Source organism: Papio anubis, chromosome X (genome assembly GCF_008728515.1).
Source record: "Papio anubis isolate 15944 chromosome X, Panubis1.0, whole genome shotgun sequence".
Classification (NCBI taxonomy): Eukaryota; Metazoa; Chordata; class Mammalia; order Primates; family Cercopithecidae; genus Papio; species Papio anubis.
The window spans coordinates 77,321,201-77,330,405 of NC_044996.1; the positions used below are offsets into that span (position 1 = coordinate 77,321,201).

Below are 9,205 nucleotides of genomic sequence, written 5' to 3' on the forward strand. Positions count from 1 at the left end.
ACAATTGTTTAGTGGTAGAAAGCAGACCAGGATCCAGGTCATCAGGCTCCAAGTCCAGCAGTCTTTCCTTTTTATGTGTGCACTGTTCATTATACCAGAGACATGGGATTCAAATAATATGAGTGCAAAGACGGCGAGAAAGGAGAAAACGACCTTTAGACTCATCTGTTTCCTTGGGATCTTGGTCTCACATGCAAATAAGGGGAGACAAGGAGAAGGCACACCCCTCCTACTACCTCTGGCAGCCAGTTCAGGGCCTTTCTTTTAATCCATTATTGCAGCCTTTGTGAATCAATTTCCAGGCCACCAGTTCCCCCTTCCCCCAACTCATCCAGTCTTTCCCTGGTTTTCTCAATGATTTTTCCATACAGGAAACAAACATAAGGAAAAATTTCAAAGGAACTTCCCATGTACTAAAGAATATACTAAACTTATCTTTGATAAATGTTCAAAACTTTTCAGGAAATAGAACATCACCACTGGTACTTCCCTAACACATCCAGCATCCTAACATTTCTGACACCTGGCTAATGGCTCTTCTCTAACCAGAGTCTGTGCTAGAAAGACCTTACCCCAGTCTTTCAGTATAAGCTCAAATCTTATACATTTCACACAATTAATATCTCTTATATCAATTAAACTTCCTACTAACTTGGTTCCCCACTATCTATCTGACTTAAATCTGTAGAAAATAATTCCCAGGCTTTACATACCATTTCCTTCACTCTTGACAAGCATTACAAAATCCATATATTTTCTTTAACTTGCAGAATTTTTGTGTTTCTATGACCTTTGCATCAGCCAAATCACACAGCCAAGAACACAATCTCTCACCTCTGCTTGCCCGTGCAATGACTCTTCATGCTTTAGGTTTCAGATTGGATGTTATTTCCTTCCAGAAGCTGATACGGAAACACAAGTCCAGATCAGGTGGCCCTCTCATGAGTTTCCAGTGAACCTAGTGCAAATATTCCATTTTTATTGTATATTAGACCACACCGTGTTGTACTTTCCAACTTCCTGTGGTGCCAGCATTTTTAGTGTCTAGCATAGTGGTTGGATGGAGTAGGTTGGCTCTTACAGAGTAAATGAATAAATGAAAAAACTAATAAATGCGAGGGATATAGGTATGTCTGTAGACCACAATATACCTCCACACCCCCTTCACTCCTATCTCTTCCAATTATTGGCAGATTCACCCAGATCAAACCCTTCCATACCCATGACCTCACATTTCATCTGCATTAAGTCCATAATACATGAGACTATCTTCTCCAACTTATTTTTAAAATGTGTTGTCTGGGACTTCTCTGTCAGCAGCATGGCATCCCTTTATTGTCCATATTCCACATAACTTACAGCATACAATACTCAAGGACCTGGGAGCATGACATAAGGATGGGTGTGGGGGTGAGAGTGCTGATCTAGGAAACGGTAGTGGACCACTGAGGCTTGAACACTAATAAGGCAGCAAGCCTCAGCAGAACTTCTAGATCATGTATCATCCTTGGGACCTTGTTTTATGAACTCTAGCTTACCTCAATAGTGTGTTGTGCTTTTGGTATAGAAGCTTGAAGAAGGTGGAGAAATTTGGAAACAGTTCTTATGGGAAATGGATAAGAGAACTCATCAGAAAAATGGAGGATGAATAGGCTAGGCTGGAGGCCTTACCTTTCCCACAGTGGGGAAAATGACAAAAGCTAAAAAGAGATGTAAAGGGAGTTTTCCCAGGTCACACACACCTTAGTGGTCTGATCAGGAGTAGAATCAGGAATAGAGCCATGATGCTGTAACTGGAGTCTTGGTTCATTTCACGTTGCTTCTTCACAGGAAAAAGTACCCAGCTGACTGTGGGCCAATGTGTGGGTTATGAAGGTGAAAGGACTACATAATTATAATTAAAGTCTTATTAGAGAATATGGATAACTTGTTGAAAAAGACCAGTAAGACAAGAATGTTTTGAGCTTAAAAGATCCCCAACTTGTCTTTACTTACTTTCTTATGTACATTTGGAAAATCAAAAGCCACCAATCCTAACTTAATATATGTGGACTAGGATATTTAGAGTGAAAAAATAAATAACACATCTTGACTATTTCCACCTCACTCAACTAGCTAGGCCTTAATGTATACACCAATCATACTCATGGTGCAAACCAGGAGAAGAAAAGTACCTCCTGGGATCATGAATTGCAGTACAGCAATTGACCAAGTCTCTGCATGTTTATAAGTAAAGGAAAATGCACAAAGGTCTCTTTTGTTCAATGGTGTTTCTGGTTATCATAAAGAAAGATCAGTGAAACGATCAGAAAAACGTCAGCTTTTGGACGCATTACAGAGCTCTCATGCTTCATAGTCCCTGGATTCTAGCTCTTGAATTCTAATCAATGGTGGTATGAGGAGGCCAAATTCGAACAGTAACATATCAGTGAAAGATGCCTGAAATGCCAGGCAAAGTACTGTGTTGGAGAAATGTACAAGGAAGAAATGTACCTGTCTTGGAAGAGCAATCATCCTAGTCTGAGAAACCAATCATTTATGGATAAATACAAAAAACAACAATAGGGGGGAAAATCCAGCTTGACTTTGGTTCAGTGGACTCGACCCTGAGAAAGTCCTCCTTTCTTTAGTCTTATTTTACAAGAATTTGTAGATATTTTAAATATTTGCATATGAAGGAAATTTGACTGTGAAAAATAAGGAAATTTGAAAAATACCCAGTTCCAGAATGACACACATGATGAGGTGACCTTTGTTTTAAATATTCAATGGTGTCTTGATGCCAACATACTCCTCTAATGAATCTGAAGTCCACTTCTGATTGAGTATGGTAAGCACCTTCTTTGCTCACATGGTCTTTGGCTTTCTCTATTTGAAGACCTACCCCACCTTATTGTGAACTGCAGAGACAGTATGGCCTAACTATAGAGATCCTGGCCAGAAGTCCTAGAGGAGGTTTTTGGAATATGCCTTAAGGTGTAGCAGGAGAGAGAGTGGCCCTTGAAAACAAATCTTGGGGCAAAAGCAAGGTGGGTTTCTTCCCACTTTCACCTCTTCTGCTCACCTTCATCCTCTCCACTCCAGTTTCTACTACTCTAGGAAACATATTCCACCTGTCAGTCTCTGAGGCCGAATACTAGCCATTACACCCACCCCACTTTTATCCAGTTCTACACTTTTGACCTCTAGAAGGCCACTCCACTCAGTCAACTCTTTACTTACATGTCCCATATCCTGGTGTGAGCCCTGATTGTATCTCACCTGAACTGCTAGGAGAGCCTCCCAAATGACATTCACATCAGTAATCTCTCTCCTCTGAATTCATCAGCAAGGTTTTATCATTCTCAGAGTAATCTGTCTAGTGTGCAATATAAATTCTATTTCATTCCATTGTCCCAACTATCATTCATTCACTTGTGACATACATATAATGTATATACGTATATATACATACACACATATATGTGTGTATATATACATATATGCATATATAGTATATATACATATATATGCACACACACATATATATATATATATATATGGGTGTGTGTGTGTATATATATATATTTAGTGTCTACTATGAGCCAGGCCTCTTCTGAGCATTTGAGAAAACCAATACTTGTTTAACTTCTCCTCCAACAGGAACCTTCAGGTTCAGCCCTAGGGAAAATTTCTGCAGAGAAAACCCCTCAATTAAACAGACAGGGACATCAGGAGAGGGAGAGGGTCTGAACCCTGCTTGTTTCTAGCCCAGAAGACACCTCAAGAGCATATGTTTCACCTACAACTGACTCTTGAAGCTCTAGCATCCATCTTCAATAGTATCTACAAAAAGTGTATCAAAACTTTACCTAGTCACCTACCATTTCTCTGTATAGAAACATAACTAACTACCATACACTGTTCTAAGATATTTATATATGTTAACTCATTTAATCATAACAAATTACCATTTTATCCCCATTTTATGGATGATTCTAAATCATATAAATATCACAGCTGGTAAGTAGTGACACTTGGATTCAAACCCAGGAAGTCTAGCTCCAAGGCTTGCTTGCCCAGTGATCCAAGAATCAAACTCAAGCCTCTAACATGAAGTTATCTTCCCTTATATTCAAATTATGGTCACTTCTCACCTCATCCTAAAGTCTCCACAGATGTCATGGGTTAGAATTAAATCCTCTCTCACTGAATAAGCTCTTTTCTTCATCCTCTCCCTCTCCTTTACTCTCCCATTATTGTGAACTCATGATATCTCTGTATTCTCCCACAGGAACACTGGGAACTAGAAAAGATGTGTTCATGGATTTGAAGGTATTTCCAATGGATTTCAGGTATCTCAGAGCTCATCTGGCTCTACCCCCTTGACAAAGGTGAGAAAACCAGACATCGGACATATTAAGCAATATTCCCCATGACATTAAGATACATTCCCCATGACATTAAGATGGTAAGCTTCAACTCCTGTCTAGAAGAAGCTTTTCACAACTCCTGTTCTAGAATTCTTTCTAGTTTACATGTTGGTTCTAGATTACCCCCAATGAATACAGCGTACCTACAGTCAACAATACTGTATCATAGACTTAAAAATGTATTACAACTATAGATCACATGTAAAAATAACATAAAATTAATAAAGTAAAAAAATGTTCATTAGTGATGGGGTTACCAGATTGAGAGGACTTAGATTCAGGAAAGAGGGAGAAGAAAGAAGGAAATAGTGAAAACAGGAAAAAAAAAAAAAAAAAAAAAAAAAAGAAGTGGGGAGGGTAATCCCACTTGCTACTCACGTGTGTCCTAGAACTGTTACCTCTTTAGGAAATTTCCACGCAGGGACGGGAGCCATCAGCCTTTTGAGTAACAAGATGATAAAATCTGTGCATGAACACATTCAATCTGCAAGAAACATATTGACACAATTGTAACTAGTCATTATTTATTTAATTGTTCCATGCCAAAATAATTAGAGACTGAAAGCAGAACAAAAGTAGACCTACCTCATTATACTCTTTTCATTTACACTTTGAATTTAATCCCCATGATGTGTAGCTCGTGGCTGCCTGCCATTCCTGGCTCCTTGAGGCTAGTGACAAAAGATAGGCCAGTCTATAACTTGAAAGGGCATAATGGAGGACTGTGCACTGAATTGACACACTCAGTGTGTGTTCAAGGTTGGGATTAAAGACTTTTGGTTGAGAATTACAGCTATCCCCTGGAAAAGTAAGGGCAGCCCTGGGGACTAAGACATCTAGGCTTCTACATGATAGGGGTGGTACTTTGCACAACCGGGACTGGATCTTGACTTGGCATATTCTTGTGCTTTCACATCCTAACAAGGCTTCAACCTGAAGGCAGCTACCCTGGCCTTGGAGGATAGGCAAAGGATGACAAAGAGGGGCAGTTCATAAATTCAGTAGTTCCTGCCCCAGACCACCCATGAAAAGTAACCCTCAAAACTCATTAAGGTGTTATTCTTAGTCCATGGAATTGTAGATATGGCAAAGCTGGAGGCAGTTTCTTGAAAGAAGATACTATTTTTATATCTGACATTTATATGAATTAGCCTCATAAGGCAAAAAAAAAAAGACACCAGGTCCACCCTCCACAGCCTCTCCTAATAAGCAGACTTTACCAGTGTATTTCTGGTGAAAGTGTACCTGGTCATCTACATCAATTTTGGCAAAGAAGGAAAAACTGTCTCAGCAATGTGATCTTTGCAATTGTGTTTCTTTAGCCCTCCTCAAGAAATCTTGTCTATCAGATTGTGATGCTGCCATATAGACACTAGGGGCACTGTTGCCTAAGAAATACAGGTCCTGGAAGACCAGCCCTAGGGAAAATTTCTGCAGAGAAAACTCTTTCTGCAGAAAGAAACGTAGCGGTCATTTCAAACAGAAATAACAGAAATGGGAGGGTATTTCTTCTATTTTTTGGTACTATGTTCCTCCCTCTGCCCCCTCATTTTCTCAGAATTGGAAATCCTCCCTTCTCAACATACACATGCATACACACACACACACACACACTTCAGTCAAATCCTGGAAAACCTATCTTCACTGGCACCTCTAGATGCTAATCCCTTTTATCTACTTGCTCTCAGTGCTCGCTAATTCTTTTTTACCCTGTTTTGATTTCTCTGGTCCCTGAATCTAGATTTCTTCTTCTCAGTGCTTCCAAACGTCTCTATCTAAAATGCAAATTTAATATTTTAGCATTTCCCTGCACAGAACCCTCCAATAATACAGGATGCTCCATCTCATACACCAAGGGCTAGCAAAATACTTCTGCAAAGGGTCAAATAGTAGGTATCTTAGCCTCTGTGGGCCATATGGTCTCTATTGCAACTACTCAGTTCTGCTGTCATCACACAAAAACAGCCACAGACAATACATAAGTGAATGGACATGGCTGTGTTCCAATAAAATTTTATTTATAAAAACTGGTAATGGGCTAGATTTGACCAGCTGTCTGTAGTTTTCTTGACTTACTTTAACATGCATAGCCTCCCTTCAGCGAAACTTGCTCCCTCTTCCTGGTTTTTGACATTTGTCTAGCACGAAGACAAGACATCCTCATTCCACATACCCATGAACTAACTCATATAGAAAGCCTGTTCTGTTTATCCTAGCAGTCCATCAGCCCCACTCACTTTCTGACTCTGAAATATGCAAGCATAGAGTTTCATATCAGGATAAACTAGTAGGAAGACTCGCCAAGCGCCACCTAAAATACTTACAATAGAGGCAGGGATGTGAGGACTACTAAGAAGAGATTTCCTACCAAGTGACTGTGAGGGGAGTGTTAATGAGACAGGAGTATTTAATCATAGGCAAAATAACAATAATAGTAGGTAACACAGAAAGAAGAAATGATTGAAGGGAAGTAGTCAAGGCAGAGAAAGCTACTAGTAGTTTTTCTCTTTCTACTCACCTTCTTTCAAGGATCTTTGGCTTCTTATGAGGTGTCACAGCATAATATTCAAGAGCCTTGGCACCGAAGTCAGGCTACCTAAGTTTTCAATATTGGTTCAATCACCTACTTTCTATATGAATCTTGGACAAGTCTGTGTCTTAGTTACTACATCTCCAAACAGAATAATGGTATAATCTCTGAGAGTTTTTAACATTATTAAACAAACAGTGCACAGAAAGCACTTAAAACAGGGCCTAGCACATGGTAAGCAGTCAGTAAGTGTCGGCTATTATTACTGTGAGAATCTGGGGACAGAGCCAGCACTCACAGAACAGTTAGGTGGTGATGAGTCTGCAGACTTTGGCATGGCTAGTTGTGTCCCAGGGTCTGCATTCCAGAACTTCCATTCTGACACAAGACAGAGTGTTGCCTACCAAATGTATACTCAAAGTCCCGCTGTTCTAGAATTTTATAAAGTTGGGCTCTTAGCCACAACACAGGAAGGAAGGAGCCTTTTAAATAAAGAACTTACTAACAAAGCAATTTTTTCCTGCCAGTCAAATCAGTGATGATTTATCATAACGTGTAACAAATCTAGACCTCACCAAACCTTTTCTCTTCTTGCTCTCCTTTTCCTACTTTTAGATGTTTATTATCTCTCATACAGAATATCTCCAGTTTTCTGTTTCACTTCTTTCCATCTATTGTCCACTTTTCCAAAGTGATATTTGTATAAATCAGATCCCAATAGACTTTTCGCTGCTCAACTTAAATGTTCATTTCCTCACCACTACTTGATGAATAAATCCCCAACTCCTCTGCTGAATACTTAAGGTTCACTATATTAGCTCCATTCCACTATTTTGAGTGGTTTGCATCCATACTTAATTAACTACATGGTCAGTATTTTTATATTAAATTTATTTTAAATTCAGTTTTTATAATAAAGCAAAATGATATTTTTGGTCTACAGTTCCATGAATTTTTGCACAGGCATAGTTTCGTATGACACTATCATAATCATGATAAAGAACAGCTACAGTATCCAGAATACTCCCTCATGCTATTACTTTGTAGTCACATCCTATCACCACCCTTAACTCCTGAGACCCACTAATATGTTTTCTGACACTTTAATTTTGTCTTTTTGAGAATGATTTATAAATGGAATAGTATTCTATGCAACATTTTGAGACTGGCATTTAGTATAATGCCTTTGAGAATTGTCCAACTTGTATCTATGTATAGCTTATTCCTATTTGATTCTGAATAAGATTCCATGGTATAAATGTACTGTAATTTGTTTATTCATTTACTGGTTAAAGGCATCTGGATTTTTCCTACTTTTTAGCTGTTATGAATAAAGCCACTATAACATTTGTGGACAAAGTTTTGTGTGGATATATGTTTTCTTTTTTTTTCTTGGTTAGAAAAAATAATGTTTTTATTTGGAGAATATATAATACAAAACCCAAGAACAAATACAATTGAACCTAAAAGGGAAACATTTAATTCTACTGCTTCCTATTTCTCCAGATCCATGTTAGCTACACATGTCACCTGTTACATTTTTAATGTCCTTTCACTAACATTTCTGGTAGGCTTAAATTGGAAGGGAGAGTAGAATTACTCTGTGAAAATCTGGAGGCATGTATTACGGCTACAGGATGGGACAATGAGTTTCTGAGCAGCTCTACAGAGCTTAGCCATGTCCCACTGCAAAGGAGACTGGCAAACAAAGAAAGGAAAGGCATCAGATGCAGATGATGGGAGCCAAGGCAGGATGGCACTGAGAAGAAAAAGAGAGTGAAAAATGAAAGGAAGGTAACAGTGAGGCAGGTATGCTGGGAAATTATAGAAAGAGCTCTATCAATAAAGCCTGTGCCTCAAAATGGCCAAACTTTTGGAGTATTTCACAGACACAATTTTTTTTCTTTTTCTTTTATTATTATACTTTAAGTTCTAGGGTACATGTGCACAACGTGCAGGTTTGTTACATATGTATATGTGTGCCATGTTGGTGTGCTGCACACATTAATTCGTCATTTACATTAGGTATATCTCCTAATGCTATCCCTCCCCCTCCCCCTCCCCACAATAGGACCGGGTGTGTGATGTTCCTTCCTGATCTCATTGTTCAATTCCTCAACGAGAACACAGCATTTGGTTTTCTGTTTTGCTATAGTCATTGAGAATGATGGTTTTGAAGCCATCCATGTTCACAAAGGACACTAATCATCCTGTTTTATGGCTGCATAGTATTCCATGGTGTATATGTGCCACATTTTTCTAA

General features: G+C 38.9%; 1 long non-coding RNA gene across 2 annotated transcripts; it reads right to left on the reverse strand.

Annotated features, from left to right (window-relative positions):
• Positions 1 to 975: 975 nt before the first annotated feature.
• On the reverse strand, positions 976 to 8,912 carry LOC103880776. Of its 2 annotated transcripts, XR_002519419.2 has the most exons (3): positions 6,931 to 8,912; positions 4,998 to 5,083; positions 976 to 4,896 (listed from the first exon to the last, which is right to left on the reverse strand). It is a non-coding gene; the product is annotated as an uncharacterized LOC103880776 (long non-coding RNA). The 2 variants fall into 2 exon arrangements; XR_004180752.1 differs by lacking the exon at positions 6,931 to 8,912 and having other exon boundaries at positions 4,998 to 6,924.
• Between the last annotated feature and the right edge of the window lie 293 nt (positions 8,913 to 9,205).